Consider the following 20,313-nt stretch of genomic DNA (forward strand, 5'->3'; position numbering starts at 1 on the left):
AGGCTCATTGGGCTCAACACAAAATCAGCATTCATCACATGATTGCTGTAATTGGATTTATTGTTTGTAACTTAGTTTGTTTGTAGGTAGGTTTGAAAACTAGTTATTTTCATTGCGTCTATCTTAAACTTCAGCCGTTTGCATTTCTCGAGGTCACAGAAGCTCCCTGTGAGTGTGATCTTAACTAGGTGCAGCTGAAAGTGCAAGCGCCTTTGCCTCACGTGAGTGTCACTCCATTGGAAATAAAATAATGAACTTGCCTGCAGGTCGCACACCAGAAGCGACGCGCAGCGCCATGCATTTTAGAATTCTAAACATAGGTTTCTATCAGGGTTCAGACAACAGAGGTTCAAGTCGGCGGCTGTCCGCGGCGCCCAGCCAGGATTCGGGACACTTCATGTTTCTGCCGCGCCACAGAGCGCCATCTGAATAGCTTCATTTTAAATAACATGCGAATGTCCGTGTCTGGTGTTCCGTGTCGCGGCTCTAAGCGGGTCATCCGGTGCCTCAGTTAAAGTTAATTCAGTGTGGAACACGCTCTGAACTTTAAAATAGCAACCAGTGGCTGAAAAACTATACAAAGACACAAATGATTGTGTACTCTCTGCTTGGTCTGTGTCCGAGGCGTACATGTACAGCTGAACGCTTGTCCTCTCACTCATGTTGCTTCTCTCTGTCTGCCTGTCTGTTGCAAACACAAAGCGGGGGAGCTCTTGGCTCCGCCCCCTTGTTACGTTGGGCAGGAATTTGAAACTAATTTTCATATGAAGCAACACACCCCTAAAACAGCAAGCTGTGTACACGCCCCCAAAATGACACATTGTAACACATTATAATAAAAAATCTGAATTATGTTTTGAACTGAACCTAAACTGGCACACTCAGAAGAACCATAATATTAATATTAAATCATAAAAAGGGGGAAAACTTTGTGCCCTTTAAACATATACACCTAACCCCACCCCTCACAGTGATGTCACTTGCTCATGTGCCTGAGAGTGCATGTCTGAGAGAACATGAGCACGTCTGCAGCCAGACACTATTGTTTCATTTTTACACAGACGATTTAAGGTGACCCTAAAGAAGATCTGTATCTGCCCACAATACAAGTGTAAAGGTGATATGCCTCATTAAACATTTTATGTAAATACACATTGTTGAAAATTTATGACACTTTAGGTTTGGTTCCTGTGCCACCTTTGCTGTGTAAATATGCTTTGAGACACTCTTGCCTCCCTTGATATGCTTGGACGACAAAAAGGGGAAAATTAATGTAATTAATTATTAAAAAAATAAAACATTAACAGAGCATCTATATTCTACAACTATCTGATGATTTGAAGTGATTTTATCCATATTAGTCCAAGTATTTGCTAAATGAATAAATGTAGAACTACTTAAAGTTGTAAGGTCGATTGATATACATCACAATAACTGAATTTAAGATAGATAGATAGATAGATAGATAGATAGATAGATAGATAGATAGATAGATAGATAGATAGATAGATAGATAGATAGATAGATAGATAGATAGATAGATAGATAGATAGATAATATACACACGGTTAGAAAGGAAGTTCACTCACAGCTCATAAAATTCACTGAGTGAGCAGTCAATGTGTTTTCAATTATACACTCCACACCAGCGCGCCTACAGTGAGCGAGTGTTTGCGTTGATGACGTCACTCACACACATCTCTCTCTCTCTCTCTCTCTCTCTCTCTCTCTCTCTCTCTCTCTCTCTCTCTCTCTCTCTCTCTCTCTCTCTCTCTCTCCTCCTGTGTCTTGTGAGAGTTTACTTGCTTTCTCCTGACTCTCAGAGCTGCAGTTGTTGAAGTAACGGCCGGGAGAGAAGGTGACTTATCCCTGCTCACATGCCGAATCCGCGCGCTGCTGCGAGGGAGTAAAATGAATATTCAAAACAGCCGTGGAATAAACAGAGCTGAGCAACAATCGAGACATCTCTCATAAGAACTGCAAGTGATTCCTGGACCTTCCAGCGCTTTCTCTGAGGAGTTACGAATCAGTTTTTGGAATAACTTTTTGTGTTGTTGGATTTCACTGTCACTACTGCAAGTAAGTTTCTGATGCGAATGTTAAAAACCTACATTTAAAATGAGTTTTATTTTCCTTGTATAAGTAGAATTTTAATGTTTGTTACACAAGTTTGAATATGAATACCAGCAGTTCCAGCAGGGAAGTCTGATGTGTGTGAGGCAGTAACGCGTGGCAGTGCGCGACAGAGGAGGCTGAGAAGCCGAAAACGATCATGATTTATTTTAGCCGCTAATTAATGACGTGTCTCTCAGTGATGCATAAATTACACGATGTAAATCAGACTGCGTCGGCGATTCCATCCCGTGAGTCCATCTATAATCTAGGTGCCACCCTTAGAGAAAAATAGGCTATATTTCAAATTAATTTTAAGTATACTCATAAGATCAAGCATATGTTAAGGATAGCACATGTCGTAAAATAAACTGTTGTTTAAAACTAAACTCATCCACTTTTTACCTTATAGAAGTACAGGATGTAACAGTGAACTTTGAGTAGACAGTAGCCCACTGCAGTACCAACATTTTAGTAGGCTACTCGCAAAAGTAATGTGTAGTTTTATACTGCAAGTGCCTACTATACGAACTGAACATTACATGTATGGTTTATTATGCATAGATTATTTTTTCACATTAAGTACAGTAGTTTGTTTTATTTTTAGATAAACATTTATTTATTGACGTCACAAGCATGACCACACCTACTCATTTTATATAATTTAAATATCCCACATTTTAAATTTGTTTATCTATATTTTAAATATGATATATGTTAAACAATAGACAAACAAAATTAAATAAGATTTACGTAACAAACTTGGCCTCACCCACTCCCTTCATTTAATATATACTCTTAACTTATAAACCAGTAATAAAACACAGATATACATTTCATACTTCATACTAAGATGATTTAAAGTCAACATCAGGTCCAGATTATCTATATTTTCTTCTAAAATGAGCATTTATTTCGACCTTTTATATTTACGTTCAGTTATTTCACTTTAAATGGGATGCAAATAACCTATTCTTTGCTATAAAAGTGAAATTACTGAACAGTAGCATGAGATTAATACTCATTTTATATATTAATAATGCTCATTAATCATTTTAGAAGAAATTTTTAGATTTTTTTTCATCTCAACCATTCAAGACAAATATACTTTTAATATATATATTTTTATTTTTATAATATATATTTTTTAGGTGATCAAATCATTAATTTAAGAGGCAAATATTTTTTGTATATACGATTCAGAACAGTAAAAGCTTCCTTTCTTATTCAAAAGCTCTTTTTAGTTCCCAAAAGGTGTCAAACTTCATCGTTTGCCCCAATTTTCACTAATTCCTCCCCCAGTTGTCGACACAGACTAAACACTCACACAGAGATGATAACGCATTTAACAAAAGGAGAGTTGTTTCATACTGTGATGTGTGGAGGTACAGCTGTAACAACCCGCTCTGGTTTGTTGTAAATTCAGAGTGAAAGCAGACAAACATTCCTGGCTCTGGCCGATTCCCAGAAAAACACGCCTTGAATAATGCATTCTGAAGCAGAGCGGCTCAGGTTAAAACACAACAGTCACCATGCTGAAGGCTGGAAGAGATAGTTCACCCAAAAAGAAAAATGTACTCATCATTTACTCATCCTTGGTAATGCAGTAGCAGTTGATTATCATAGCTATTTTTTGTCCCCTATTGTTTGTCAATGGCTTTTGTTTCCAATATTCTTTATAACTTCTTCTGTGATCAACAGAGAGTGAGTGAGAAATATTTTAAATATATATTTTTACTTTTTTAATGAATAAAACTATTACTCACATAAAAAATACTATAAAAATTGCATAAAAGTGCAAAACAAAGCATCTTTTTAAAATAACTGAATGCAAAGCACAAAAAAGAGAGAGAGGCTTGGAAATACTTAGGGGTGAGTAAATAGCAAAACTAAATGTTACATGAACTGTCCCTTTAAATTGTAGGAGTGTTTGGTTGGACCTGAGATCACAGAGAGGGATATAATGACAGTGAGCGCAAAGACTTTTGTATTTTTGTTAAGTTGGACTGAGTCATGATGTGTCACACTGTAGCTGTAGTAAGAATACAAATGAAACCACAATTAAGCGGCTTGATGACTGTCCCTTTGATTTCCTATTGGGAATTCATGACTTCAGTGTAATTTGGTTCTTTTAAACACGTGAGGTATACTGGAATGCCCTGAGTAGTCTAAAAAAGTACAACATATTTATTTTAAACATTTATTTAGCAGTAATTTTAATATTTAAATTTAAAAATGTTTCCATTTAAATGTTAGAATTAATTTAGCTTTTATTTTGTTTTATTACTTTATTTGCATGCTTGTTAATTTCAATAAATATTTTCTGAATATTATTATTATTATTATTATTATTATTATTATTATTATTATTATTATTATTATTATTATTATTATGAGAGGAAACTTTTAAATTACTTTTTCTATATCCCACACATACAGTTGAAGTCAGAATTATTAGCCCCCCATTGAATTTTTTATTCTTTTTTAAATATTTCCCAAATGATGTTTAACAGAGCAAGGAAATTTTCACAGTATGTCTGATAATATATTTTTTTAAAAGCTATTTTAAGGTCAAAATTATTAGCCCATTTAGCCAATTTTTTCGATAGTCTGCAGAACAAACCATCGTTATACTATAACTTGCTTAATTACCCTAACCTGCCTAGTTAACCTAATTAAGCCTTTAAATGTCACTTTAAGCTTTAAGAAGTATCTTGAAAAATATCTAGTCAAATATTATTTACTGTCATCATGACAAAGATAAAATAAATCATTTATTAGACATGAGTTATTAAAACTATTATGTTTAGAAATGTGTTGAAAAAATCTCTCCGTTAAACAGAAATTGGGGAAAAAAATAAACAGGGGGGGCTAATAATTCTGACTTCAACTGTATATTTATATACACTTAAAATGTATTTATTTATTTATTTGTTTGTTTGCCTGTTTATTTATTTATTTATTTACTTTAATTAATCAGTTTACTTATTTATTTGTTTATACTAGCTATCACAAGCAGCCACAGAAAGTTATTTCATAATATTTATATTATTATATTTGACATAAATATATAATATAAAGTTTTTTAGTCCTTTAAAATATAATAACATTTTATATTTAAATATTTATTTAGGTTTTTTTATACACTAGACATTAATGCCAAAATTAATGCCAAAACTACTTTTGTTTTACAATTTCCGTAATTTACATTTTATATGTTTTGAGTGAAAGTTTGTATTTATTTATATATTTATTTTGTTTATTTATTTATTTATTTGTGTGTTTGCTTATGTATGTATCTATTTATCTATCTATTTATTTATTCATTCATTTATTCGTAATACACAAAGATATACGAATGATGTGCAGTGACAACAACAAACACAATATTAAACTTTCTGAGACTGCCTGTCATCTCAAACTCTTGACTTTTGATCTTGAACAGATTGGACGTGTGTCTAATGCATCTGAAGTGCAATGCATGCATCATTGTTTTTTAAGCCTTCATTGTGTTATTTTCAAATGGCTAGACTTAACACGTTTAGTGCCAAGGTTTTTAATACATCCAGTGACTGGTCTGTCGCCCTCCAGACTGAGACAGGAAAGCAGGAAAGCCTCCCTTTAATGAAAACACACAGGGTCCTCCATCGCCTCTCAGGTCAGGCCGGGTGCAGCTGTGGATTTGGGCAGATCTAGACTGCCAGTGCTGGTTTCTGCCCTTCCTGTTGGTGTCAGAGCTGCTGAACAGAGATATCAAACCCTCGAATGTGTTCAGTGCCCTTCAATTAAAAGAGGTGGACTGGGCGGATCTGACAGCTTGTCTGCAGCTCTGTTGAGGGCTATTCATATTTATTTATGTATGTGACAAGTGTGGTGGCACATATTCTGTTTATATTATTTCAATATTCAAAATCGTATATTTGTTTGTACAGTTGAAGTCAGAATTATTAGCCCCCCTAAATTATTAGCCCCCTTGCTTAAATTTTCCCAAATTTCTGTTTAACGGAGAGAACATTTTTTCAACACATTTCTAAACATTATAGTTTTAATAACTCATTTCTAATAACTGAATTATTTTATCTTTGCCATGATGACAGTAAACAATATTTTTACAAAATATTTTTCAAAACACTTCTATGCAGCTTAAAGTGACATTTAAAGGCTTAACTAGGTTAATTGGGTTAACTAGGCAGGTTAGGGTAATTAGGCAAGTTATTGTATAATGCTGGTTTGTTCTGTAGACTATCAAAAAAAAAAAAGCTTAAAGGGGCTGATAATTTTGACCTAAAAATGGTAAAAAAAAATGCTTTTATTCTAGCTGAAGTAAATCAAACAAGACTTTCCCCAGAAGAAAAAAAATATTATTGGACTGTGAAATTTCCTTGCTCTGTTAAACATCCTTTAAGAAATATTTTAAAAAGAAAAAAAATGCAAAGGGGGCTAATAATTCTGACTTATGGGTCTGATAACAAAATTAGGCCGATATCTTTAAGTCAATAAATTATGCAGTATTTATGTTGGCTGAACCGTATTACTGGTATGATTGATTAATGAATTGGTTGCTTATGCATTTTTTGTTAGGCAGTAATTTAATTTATATAAAAGAATATTGGTCATAGAAAAAGTATATAAAGTTCTGAGATTGGTTTAAAATTTTCTGAAGTTAAGGTTTCAAGATAAAATCTGTTGCTAGCAATTTTTCATTTTTGGTCATTTTTATTAACTACAGAAGTCTTAAGCTTTAAATAGAAAAATTATACAGAACTCTTCTTTGATATTTTTTTGGAATGAAATTCATTCATTCATTCATTCATTCATTTTCTTTTCGGCTCAGTGCCTTTAATAATCTGGGGTCACTACAGCAGAATGAACCGCCAACTTATCCAGCATATATTTTACGCAGCGGATGCCCTTGCATCACAGGGAAACATCCATTCACACTCATACACTATGAACAATTTTGCTTCTCAATTCACCTATAGCACCACATGTCTTTGGACTTGTGGGGAAAACCGGAGCACCCAGAGGAAACCCACAAGAAAATGCAAACTTCACACAGAAATGCCAACTGACCCAGCCGAGGCCCGAACCAGCGACCTTCTTGCTGTGAGGCGATCGTGCTACTGACTGTGCCACTGTGACATCCTTGGAATGAAATACTACTGGTCAAATCCAATTCAATTCATTATGCCAAGCTAAGCTAAAAATGAAAAAGAACAAGAAATCTGCTGAATGGATAAAAAAATTAAAATTAATTAACTCTAGGAGAGAGTTTAAAAAAAAAAAAAAGTAGTGTTCCTTTAAGATGTTTGAAACAACCATTTTCAATTTATACAAAACAGATTAGTCTATGTAGTTTTGAAAAGGCATTATCATGATGGCCGATTCATAAACCAATCAAACAAACCCAAGCTCATTGTTTCCTTGGCCTACATTTTTTGCAAAATAGAGGATGAGTTGCTCTGGATCCGTTTCTGTGCACGTTAAAAATAACAAACCCACTAAAGAGCGCTGTGTACATTTTTGTGAATCTGAAATGTGTTATGTAGGGTATGTGTTGTTGTAAGTTTCAGATATAGGAACCAATCCGATTATAAAACAATATAACAAGCTTGCCATTGTCAATTGAGCTAAGGTGAGGACGTAACACTGGCTAGTTATGTACTTGCTCGAAAAAGAATTTTGGATAATTTTACTTACAGTAAGTGAGACCAATAGTTCAAAGTGTATTTTTGTCTTGACACAGCATCCATTGTGCTATTTTTATTTTATTTGTTTATTTGTTACTTTATTCATTTGTTCTATCATTCATTTATTTAAATGCATTACATTTAATTTAATTAGCTATTTTGTTATTGAATGCACTGCTAAAATGGCACATATAAAAAGAAATGAACTTGATTAAACCTGGAAGCTGCTGAAGAGACATCGATCAAACCCCAACATGTGTTCAATGGCCTTCAATTAGATGCTCTGGAAATAAAATAGGTGGACTGGGCATGGCTTGAGCTCTATTGTGTGCTATTTTAATGACCACCCGGTCTGTAGTATATATAAGTCATGCTCTTTTGATAGATGTGAAGGTTTGAGGTGTGTGGGTTTGAAAGCTGTGTAATATCTTCCTAGGATAATGATTTGTTGTGATGTTGGTGTCAAGCTGTTATCTTTAGATTGTTTTATGTACTACTGGTGTTTATGGTGCCTCGTCTGGTTCACTTCAAAGACAAAATCACAGTGTGAAATGAATTGAACTGGACTGTTGTGCTGACTTGCAGGAGTAGGGTGTTTCACTGCAAAGTAAAAATGAATATAAACAATTCCAATAAAAATATCATTGAATATAATAGTCTATGGGGCGGCGCAAATATATTTTAACACAATCCGTAGCTCTTTAGATGTAGGGTAATTCTCAATTTTGTTATGGAAATAATGGCATAATGAAATAAATCCTATAAAATCAGTTTTATATTACAGTTTTTTCCAGTCCTGGACACATTAATGAGTAAAATTAGTATCTTAATAGCATGCCTGTAATTTGTTTGCATTACAATGTGTTCCTCATATCTGACCTGGCACGATGCCTAAAATGATGCAATGTTAGAAACTTGAGAGTTTGCAGCGCATATGTATAAAGATACAGACACAACTGTGACACAACAGGCCTCTTCAAGAGTGCACTAAATCACCCTTCAGCTTTACCCTGAACTTCCCTTTCTGTGATGTGAATGATTGATAATGCATTTAAATCATCATCTGACACAATTTTAGAATAATATATCAAGTTCATCACAAGAGATCACATTCATTTTAACAGTAATCTTCCATATCTCTGGTGCCTATTTATGTAATGCCTACACTGTATATGATTCTGTATCCCCAATTAGAGCCTCAGAATTCATTATTATATTTTTTAGTGGTGGGTATCATGTAATACACTCAGTTGTGACTCACAAATCCATCATTTGTGTGTGTATTACATGACACTACTGTAGCACTAAAATAATAATGAATTGTGAGGCTCTAATTGGGATAAATAAAATCATATAGGCAGCATATTATTATACACAAGAAGTGGAGCATATTTAAGGATCACACAAAATGCTCATTAATCGTTTATTTAAGTTTTAATTTGCGACTATGCCTCAAGACACTAGAATTTCTTTTTTTAAACCATTTAGCACTTTGTCCTGTACAATTACAGTGGTGTTAGAACATTCAGTGTGATGACTATAATCTTACATGATAAAAATCTGTTTATTTTTTATTTGTTTTTTTATTCAGCATTACCTCCATTATGTTCTCAGTGTGCTATTAGTTTGTCTGACCTTGAATACAGCTTGTGTCATTTTGTTAAAAAAAAAAAGTAAAAAATAAATAAAATCTAGTCAAAAGAATTTAGCATAGTCAGTGTAGTGGAATAAAAACACAAACTATTTTACTAAGCATTTTTTTAAGGAGGCAACACAAAGATGCTGATACTAGCACTGGATTGTGCCTTAAAGAGCCCATATTATGGGTTTTTGAAAATGCCCTTCCATGTAGTGTGTAACACAGCTCTAAGTGGAGTGAAATATCCAGCTAAGGCTTAAATCTGTAAGTGTACAGTGTTTAAAACTATTGATTCATCTATAAAAGAGTAGACTCATAGTGCTTCAAACGAGTCGTCTTGATAACGAGTCATTTGGTGTTTCGTGATGATGCAGCTACGAAACACAAGAAGTTGCGTGCGCAAACCTGGGAGATTTGAAACCTGCGGCCCCGCCCACTAACAAAGAAAAAAGACACACACACACACACACACCGGTTGAATGAAGTCACGCTGTGCAGATGGATATTATCGACAGTCTACCTAAAGATGAAACCTCAGCAATATAGCCCAGCCTTGAGCAGTTCGAGTGCTTCTGGAAACTAGATGCTTACAAAGGAGACTTCATCAGCCGTTTGTTAAAGGAAGGATCAGTAAAGACTGTCAGAACATGGATCAGTGCATCATGGATCAGTTTCTTCCCCCATTTTACAAGTGTAAGTATGTGCGATTAAAATTGTTGCCTCGTTTACTCTAGCTTGCAAATTATAGTTGTGTTTTGTTACTTGTAACCGCGTGTACTGTATCAGGTTAAGTCTTTATATCGCGTGTAAAGCCACGTTGAAAACGTGACACGTGCCGCTTTGTTTACGGATCGTCAGCTGTTCAGCTGTACACACATGCAACGGTCAAGTTTCAAAATAGTTCAGCTATTCTGGATATAACTGTGGTTGCGGATATAACGGAGGACGCGGGTGGTGTGTCACCACCTGCGTCCTCAGCAGTTATATCCGCGCCTAGGGCGGCAGAATAGAGAGGGCGGAGTCCGCGACACCTCCCTCAGCACCCGCGTCCTCAGCAGTTATATTCGCGCCTAGGGCAGTAGAATAGAGAGGGCGGCGTCCGCGACACCTCCCTCACCACCCGCGTCCTCAGTTATATCCGCGACCACCCTGGTCTTCAATTTTTCCAATTTCATCCGCGACACCAACACCCCGCCCAAATATTTGAAGAAAAGGAAGAAATGAAACAAAAAATGATATATGCATTAACCTGCTGTGGTTCACGTCACCATGGAAACTAAATAACGGTCACATTAAAAATACTCATATTTGGGGTACACTGAAAAAAAAACATTCAAAGATGATTCCTTGCATTTACAATTTTTTTTGTTACGTGGTTGTAAACAATTTATGTGGGCTAAATTTTTAGCAGGAGTGCTTGAAAGGCTTGTAAAGGCTTAAAAGAAAAAAATATATACAAAATAAGAAGAATAAACTCAAGTCAGATCTCAGGATTGGCCTATTAAAGTGAGTGGCACAGCAAGACATAATTTGAGCTGTGAAGTTTAACAAGGCGGAGTCACTGTTATTACAATGTAAGCTCTACTATATTTGTAACAACAATCTGGGCTTTACTGATGTTTTTTTTTTTTTAAACTTGTTATGAAAGTTTTCAGCTGATATGCTTGAAACAGCAAAACAGCAACAACTTTTAATCCCTTTAGGCAACGTATGATTATGGGACAGATTATCAATTACTAGTCTCATCATTCACTCATGTTTACTTGTAAAATACTATGTTATTATCACTCAAAGCACTTACTATAATATGTACTACTGCCTGGCTCTTTCAGTATTGGTAGGTAGCTCATCTGGGTTAGTGTTACATTTGTATAATAGTCTTGTGAAACACAGCGATACAAAAGCCATGTAAAAAAAAACATGTAAACTGGTGTTTCTGTTTTGGTAAAGAAATTGTATTTTGCAAATGTATATTTCTTATAACACTATTTGATTGGGATTAGAGTAAGGTTAAGGATATGTTTACACTACAATAGTGTACTAAAATTATTATATATTTTTTTTTCTGTGGTGATTTGTGTAAACTCAACAAAGAAAAAACATGTTTCTTAGTTTTTATCTTTGTTAATTTTACGCAAATCTTTTCAAAAGCATGTTTTCATATAAACTACATTCACAGATCAGTCAATTATCTAATTTATTTTCAAGTTTAAAGGTATTGTTTTGATTCAGAGGCATTTGTTTTCAAACGTTTTCAAACATTTCCCAAAATTGTCATTAAAATAAATAAACAGCCAAAGCATTAAAAGTTTTTCATTTCATAATTTATTTTATTTATTTATTTTTTTTGAGCACAATAAAGCATTAACTTTTTTAGCATCAGTGATGCATGCAAAAATGAACATATAAAACACTGCAACAGTCACTGTTATCTGATATGAAAACAACTTAACTTTTTTGTTCCACTCACTGGCAGTGGTGGAAACAGTACTGTAAAATCATACTCAAGTAAAAGTACCATTACTTGCTCAAAAACGTAGTGTAAGTAGAGTAATGGTATCAGTTGTAAATATAGCTCAAAGTATGAGTAAAAAGTAGCCCTTTTAAAGCACAAGAGTAGTGAGTATTACGATGTGTAAGATTGATACATTTGTATGCTATTTGAGCATGTTTGTTTGAAAACGTAACATTCTGTAGGGAATTTAGTGATTGTTTAAGGCCATTTGGTAATTTAAGTCTTCATGCAGTAGACATCTTCATCTTCGTTGTCATCTAAACAGTCTCTCGGTCATTGTGTGTAATGACTTTGTGTCTTCTTGGACACTTTTAAAGCTTCGCCACTTTTTTATCTGTGCAAGATTTGACAGGATGGGATTCACAGGACTGATTATTCTACTTATCCAATCAAATATAAGAACTATATAAGTACAAAACAAAGTATGGACTGCAGGTTGAAGGAAAATTGTGGAGTAAAACTATTGATACAGGACTAAAAATGTACTCAAATGAAATGTAAAAGTACACATTTTTAAAACTACTTAGTAAAGTGAAGTTTCTGAGGAAAAAAATACTCAGTTACAGTAATTTGCGGATTGGTAGTTTAAGACTTTACTCCACTGCTCACTGGAAATTTAACTGCGTAACTATGCTAGAACACAGTAAAAAGTAAATCGTTTACTTAAAAAAAGAGTAAAGTCATTGCCTTATAATTATTAAGTAAAAAAAAAAGTATATGCATCATTATAAAAGTTAAGTCACTGGGTTAACTGGCTTTTTAAAGGTAAAATTATCTTGTTGCTTTTAAGGCAATGGGTTTACTCGCTTTTTTAAAGTAAAGTGATTAAATCCTTTTTTTTAGTGAAGCAACTAAAATCACTTGTGCAAAGATGTCACATCAGACACATATTTTTTCATGAACCTGTGTTGCTTAATATCCTTAAGAGTGAAACTATGTAAACAATGTTGAACCAAGGATGAGTAAGATAACAGAACTACTTCATAGGAGCTAAAAATTACCACATTACAATAACAAATGCAGCTGGACAGGTTAATCACTGTGCTGATTGTCATAAACAGTGTGTCAGCTGTAAAATATATTAAATTATGTTTATATGAGGCTGAGAAAAGTCATGGTTACAAGAAGGTCTATGCCAGAACTGCAGCCACATGTTTCACAACACCAAAACAATTTAATTTGTTAATTTGTCATGGGAAAAGCTGATAAGAAGTCTCAGAAATAAAAATGCCTTTTATCCTCATGCTGTTCAAAAGCCATACGACATTCTTTCCGCCATTTAACACAATGCAAATGTTTTGAAAAATGTTCATGCTGCTCCCGACTGATTAATTTTCACTAGACAATGAGTTTGGTTAAAATGACATCATGTTATGCCAGTAATGACAGATGTATGATGCCAAACATGTAATAGATCTTGACGTCTCATATTTGTTTATAACTCTGTAAAGTTAGTTAATAATAATAATAATAATAAGAAGAAGAATATAATAACAATAATAATAATTGTTGTTATTATTATTATTATTATTGTTATTATTATATAAAACTATTTATCATATTTATTTCCGACTCATTGTGAGTTTATAGCTATTTCCATAATTGTGACTTAATTTCTTAAAATTTCTTTTAAATATCATGTTTATATTTTACCATTCTGACTGTTTGTGGTTTAATAACTCAGTAACTAAAATTTGAGTATGCAATATAGAGGTAAAAACTTGCGATTCTGATTTTAAAAAGGCACAACAATGTGATCACTAAACTTACTATTGTAAGATAAAAAATCGGAATTATTCATTTATTTATTTTCTTTTTGGCTTAGTCCCTTTATTAATCTGGGGTTGCCACAGCGGAATGAACCGCCAACTTATCCAGCATATGTTTTCTGCAGCTGATGCCCTTCCAGCCACAACCCAACACTGGAAAACACTCATACACACTCATTCACACACATACACTACGGACAATTTTTTAGCTTACCCAATTCAACTGGACTGCATGTCTTTGCACTTGTGGGGGAAAGTGGAGCACCCTAAGGAAACCCACGCAAGCGAGGGGAGTACATGCAAACTCCACACAGAAATGCCAACTGACCCAGCCGAGGCTCGAACCAGCGACCTTCTTGCTGTAAGGCAACAGCACTACCTACTGCACCACCGCGTCGCCCAAAAGTCAAAATTATAATATCAAAAATAGTTATTTATTTACCTATGTACACATGTATGGATTAGTAATAGACAAGCTCCCATACATATTTAGTCAGTTTCTCAACCCTAAATTAAGCCTTAATTTGTTTTCTGGATAAATTATTCTGTTAATAGAGACAGATGGATACTTTAAGTAAGTATTTCTGAATGCCGCAAAAGCAAAACCTCAAAACTTACCACAAAATTGAACCCCGCTGACCCACTCTGAGCAAAAACTTAATAAAAGTTTGTCAGGGGCTACCATTTGGAAAGTACTTGAATCTAAAGACCATACACAATAAAGAATAGTCTGGAGTGAGGAGAATGAAACCTAGACCCCAGAGTAATGGAAAAATCTGTTAAATCACCTTTTGTCCTATTTACTTTTAACCAAGAGTGTTTGCCAACCTTGAGTTTCATAATCATTCTGGCATCTGTGTTGTGGGAATCATTAGATCAGATGATAGCTTTTCAAGACTTCCAAGGAAAGTGAAAGTACTGCACCAGATGCGTCATATCAAGGTGCAAACACTGTTCTGCCTTGACAATCCCATAATTCAGTGAGATAACTACACTGAAAAAACAATTCTAAGGAGGTTTCATTTACTAGAATGTAGTAAAACAATGTTCATGCCAAGATCTTAAAAAAAATAGATTAAACACAAAGACTCAAATGTGCCTTTCATTATCTTGACTTTCTCAAGAACTTGAGGATTTCTGGCTTGAACTGTGTTATCTCACCCTACATGTGAATACAGGGGTATTTGACGACATTTAGCTTAGCTTAGCAAAGATTATTGAATTGAATTAGACCATTAGCATCTCTCTCGAAAATGACCAAACAGTTTTGATTATTTTTCTATTTCCAGTTTGACTCTTCTGTAGTTACATTGTGCACCTAGACTGATGGAAAAAGTTTGGTATTTCCTTGCTTGATATGGATAGAAACTACATTCTCATATATATTCAAAGAAGTTTGCTACCGTACTGTCACGTGTGAAATAAGAGTACAGAGATGGATCCAAATGCAAGTGAGATATTTAATGGTAACAGTGAAAAATAAGCCAACAGGGCTACAAAAAGAGGGTGAGGACACTGGAACTCAGGGGCAGGAACAGAGGGACGAACGATACCAGCAGTCACTCTTCTAGTCCTGAGCACAACACAGATACACATAAGCAAACACAACGAACTGACATAGAGACATAGAAACGTAGCCCAGATATAGGCTCAGTAATGAACCTCAGCTGGTGATCAATCAAACAGCTGAGTGCCGTCATAACACGTAACCAAACAAATACACGTGGAAAAACAAACAACACAAACCCATGTCACAAAACAGATACTCCGGAAAGCGCACAAACCTGCAACCGTGACAATACCCCTCCTCTTAAGAGCACCTCCTGGTGCTCCCAGAAGAGCTTACCTGGCGATTGAATTCATCGATAAGAGAGTGATCCAATATGTCCCTAGCCGGAACCCAACTTCTCTCCTCTGGACCGTAACCTTCCCAGTCCACCAAGTACTGAAATCCTCGCCCCCTCCGTCTTGAATCCAGAATGCGCTTAACCGAATAAACGGTCTCCCCATCTACGAGACGCGGCGGGGGAGGGACCGGACTGGGCGGGTTAATGGCCGTATGAAAAACGGGCTTTAATTTGGAAACATGAAACACGGGATGTATTCTCCTGTACGCTGGAGGAAGTTTGAGGCGGACTGCCACCGGACTAATGATTTTGATGACAGTGAATGGGCCAATAAATTTAGGTGCAAGTTTATTACATACGGAACGCAAGGGAATATTCTTGGTTGAAAGCCACACTTTTTGACCGACGACGTAAACGGGAGGCTTAGACCGGTGGCGATCGGCTTTAGCCTTGGTGCGCGCACCCACTTGGAGGAGGGTCTGTCTGGCCCTGTTCCAAGTGCGTCGGCACCTCTGGACAAAGGCGTGAGCGGAGGGGACCGCGACTTCGGATTCCAGACTGGGAAAAACTGGTGGCTGGTAACCTAAACTACACTGAAACGGAGAAAGGCCCGTGGCTGACACTGGCAATGAGTTGTGTGCGTACTCCACCCATGGGAGCTGCTGACTCCAAGAGGTGGGATTCTGGGAAACCAAACAACGTAACATACGCTCGAGATCCTGGTTGGCCCTCTCAGTCTGTCCGTTACTCTGAGGATGGAAACCAGAAGAAAGACTTGCAGACGCCCCCAATAAACGACAAAATTCTCTCCAAAATTTAGAGACAAACTGAGGCCCCCTGTCAGAAACCACGTCCGTCGGGAGGCCATGAATGCGAAAGACGTGATTTATGACAGCATCCGCTGTCTCTCTGGCTGAGGGTAATTTGGGCAGAGGGATAAAGTGAGTAGCCTTCGAGAACCGGTCCACCACGGTCAAAACAGCCGTATTGCCACCAGATGGCAGGAGACCTGTGACAAAATCTAGCGAAATGTGCGACCAGGGTCTCGAAGGCACTGACAGAGGATGAAGGAGTCCAGCGGGAGGTCGATTAGAAGTCTTAGAAACAGCACAAACGGAACAGGCCAAAACAAACTCACGTATGTCCCGTGCCATAGCTGGCCACCAGAATCGCTGTTTAACCAAAAATATAGTACGACTCACCCCAGGATGACAAGCCACTTTGGAGGAATGTCCCCATCAAATGACGTCAGACTGAATCTCCTCCGGCACAAACAAGCGGCTGGGTGGGCATCCGGCCGGGGGCGTTACCCCATCCAGGGCTGTGCGAACCCTGCTCTCGATCTCCCATGTCACCGCAGAAATACAAATCCTCTGAGGAACGATGGGCTCAAGAGACGTATTGCGCTCGGAAAAATCAAAAAGACGGGATAACGCATCGGGTTTGATGTTCTTAGAACCCGGTCGATAAGAGATGGTAAAGTCGAATCGTCCGAAAAATAATGCCCACCGAGCCTGCCTGGAGCTAAGTCGTTTGGCAGACTTGATGTATTCAAGGTTCTTATGGTCGGTCCAAACGATAAAGGGAACCCCCGAACCCTCCAACCAATGACGCCACTCCTCCAAAGCGAGTTTGACAGCCAACATCTCCCTATTACCAATGTCGTAATTACGTTCTGCGGGAGATAATCGGTGTGAAAAAAAAGGCGCAAGGATGAATTCTGTCATCCGAGGATGCACGCTGGGACAGGATAGCGCCCACCCCCACCTCTGACGCGTCAACCTCCACCACAAACTGCCGGGAGGGATCAGGAGTCACCAGAATGGGGGCTGAAACAAAGCGGCCCTTTAATTTTGTGAATGCAGCCTGTGCTGCACTCGACCACCTGAAGGAAGTCTTGGAGGAGGTTAAGGACGTCAGAGGAGCGGCGAGCTGGCTGAAATTGCGAATAAAACGCCGGTAAAAATTGGCGAAGCCCAGAAATCTCTGCAGGGCCTTACGAGACTCCGGAATTGGCCAATTCACCACAGCCTGAATCTTCTCTGGATCCATGCGCACCCCCTCGACCGACACAATGTGTCCTAAAAAAGGAACAGACTGTGCATGAAACACGCATTTCTCCGCTTTGACAAAAAGCCCATTCTCTAGCAGCCTCTGAAGCACTCGCCTGACGTGCTGCACATGTTCCTGGAGAGAACGGGAAAAAATCAGAATGTCATCCAGGTAGACATAAATAAACTGATCTATCATATCTCGCAACACATCATTGACGAGTGCTTGGAAAACTGCGGGGGCGTTGGAAAGCCCAAAAGGGAGAACACAATATTCAAAATGACCCCTGGGGGTATTAAATGCAGTATTCCATTCATGACCCTGCTTAATGCAAACCAAATGATATGCGTTGCGGAGATCTAATTTCGTGAAAAAAGATGCCCCTTGCAGACGCTCGAACGCTGAAGACATCAGCGGCAAAGGATATGTATTCTTCACCGTGATGTTGTTCAGCCCTCGATAATCTATGCAAGGACGAAGAGACCCATCTTTCTTTTTCACGAAAAAGAACCCCGCCCCCGCCGGTGAAGAAGAAGGGCGAATGATCTTAGCCGCTAGAGAATCAGAAATGTATTTCTTCATGGCCTCCCTCTCAGGAATAGAAAGAGAGTATAGTTTGCCTTTAGGCGGAGATGTACCTGGCAATAAATCTATAGCACAGTCATAGGGACGATGAGGAGGCAGAGAAGCAGCCCGAGACTTACTGAACACTCTCTTCAGGTCGAGGTACTCACTGGGCACGTTTGACAGGTCCATGCGCTCCTCCTGAAACACAGAACAAGACACAGCAGAACGAGCAGACGAAAGACAAGACTCATGACAGTTCTCACTCCACGAAAATATAGTATTAAGACCCCAGTTAATGTGAGGCTTATGGAGGATCAGCCAAGGATGACCTAAAACCACTAGTGTGTTAGCACAGTCTATATTTTCAACATGATTTCCGGACGTGATCATCTTTATGGGTTTAGTGGAGTGATTGATAGTGGGAAGGGAAAGTCCGCTGAGGGCGCGTACTGCAATGGGTTGTGAAAGGGTGTTAACCGGAAGTTTAAAACTGAAAGCGAAACTGGAATCAATGAAATTCCCCTCTGCCCCGGAATCAACAAGGGCATGAGTGTTCTGGCTTCCGGAACCCCATGATAAAGTGACGGGCAACAAGGTAGCCGCCGCAGAGGGTTTATCCAGATTAATTTCACTCATCAGTAACCTCTTACCTACTGATGGGTGTTGTCTTTTACTGGACAGGAAACCACATGATGTCCCGTGCCACCACAGTAAAGGCAGAGTCCCTCCTCTCTCCGTCGGCGCTTCTCCTGCACGGACAAGCGGGACCTGCCCACCTGCATCGGTTCCGGGTCAGCGCTTCCCACTTCCGGCGCCGCAGCCAAAACTGGAGGACCAGAGACCGGCTCCAAAAACCTGACTTGCTGCCTGCGATTCTCTCGGCGAAGCAATCGGGCGTCCACTAACATCCACAGATCCACTAACTCGTCCAAGGTCTTTGGAAGATCTGCAGTATAGATCTCGTCCTGAAGACGCTCGGATAGTCCATGCAGGAACATGTCCCACTGCGCCTCCTCGTTCCAGCCGCACTCAGCCGCCAAAGTCCGAAACTCAATAGAGTAGTCCGCCACGCTCCGATTTCCCTGACGGAGTTCAGCGAGGATTCGGGCGGCCTAATCTTCTCCCGGAAGCGGCCCGATCAAACACCTTCTTAAGCTCTTTGGAGAACAGCTCGAAGGTAGAACAGCATGGCAGTTTCTGTTCCCAGGCTGTAGTTCCCCATTGAGCCGCCTTACCCGAAAGGAGAGTGATGACAAAGGCAACCTTAGCCTGCTCCGTGGAGAACAACGACGGTTGCAACGTGATGTACAAAGAACACTTGGAGAGAAAGGACCGGCATAGGTGAGGCTCTCCGGAATAGCAGGTTGGAGGAGGAAGGCGAGGTTCAACAAGGTGATTAGTAGCCATTGGTGCTGGCAACACTACAGGGGCTGGTGCGGTCTCAGCTTGTGCCGCTCCTGTAACCAGCTGTTGGACCTGAGTGGTGAGCAAGGAGACCTGGCCGACCAGAGCCTGAATCGCCTGAGCGGTGGTAGCTAATGCCTCATCCTGCTGGTCAATCCTGGCGTTACTGAGCGAGACGAACTCAGAGATCTGGGATGCACTCGCTGTATCCATGACAAGGTCAGTTCGTTCTGTCACGTGTGAAATAAGAGTACAGAGATGGATCCAAATGCAAGTGAGATATTTAATGGTAACAGTGAAAAATAAGCCAACAGGGCTACAAAAAGAGGGTGAGGACACTGGAACTCAGGGGCAGGAACAGAGGGACGAACGATACCAGCAGTCACTCTTCTAGTCCTGAGCACAACACAGATACACATAAGCAAACACAACGAACTGACATAGAGACATAGAAACGTAGCCCAGATATAGGCTCAGTAATGAACCTCAGCTGGTGATCAATCAAACAGCTGAGTGCCGTCATAACACGTGACCAAACAAATACACGTGGAAAAACAAACAACACAAACCCATGTGACAAAACAGATACTCCGGAAAGCGCACAAACCTGCAACCGTGACACGTACAGGTTTACAAAGGTGCAATTTACATTAGTGCATTTTCGTTTTAAAATGTATCTGTGTTGTTATGGTTGTGCTCAGTGTCTTTCAGGCATCTT

At 38.3% G+C, this 20,313-nt stretch overlaps 1 protein-coding gene across 1 annotated transcript in view; it reads left to right on the forward strand.

Annotated features, from left to right (window-relative positions):
* Window positions 1-1,816: 1,816 nt before the first annotated feature.
* Window positions 1,817-20,313, forward strand: part of lpar1 (lysophosphatidic acid receptor 1) — a 77,201-nt gene continuing 58,704 nt past the window's right edge. The window contains exon 1 of the mRNA XM_056466722.1: window positions 1,817-2,079. The gene's annotated coding sequence lies outside the window, so the exon portion shown is untranslated. The remainder of the gene's footprint in view (window positions 2,080-20,313) is intronic.

This window comes from Danio aesculapii, chromosome 10 (genome assembly GCF_903798145.1).
Source record: "Danio aesculapii chromosome 10, fDanAes4.1, whole genome shotgun sequence".
Lineage (NCBI taxonomy): Eukaryota > Metazoa > Chordata > Actinopteri > Cypriniformes > Danionidae > Danio > Danio aesculapii.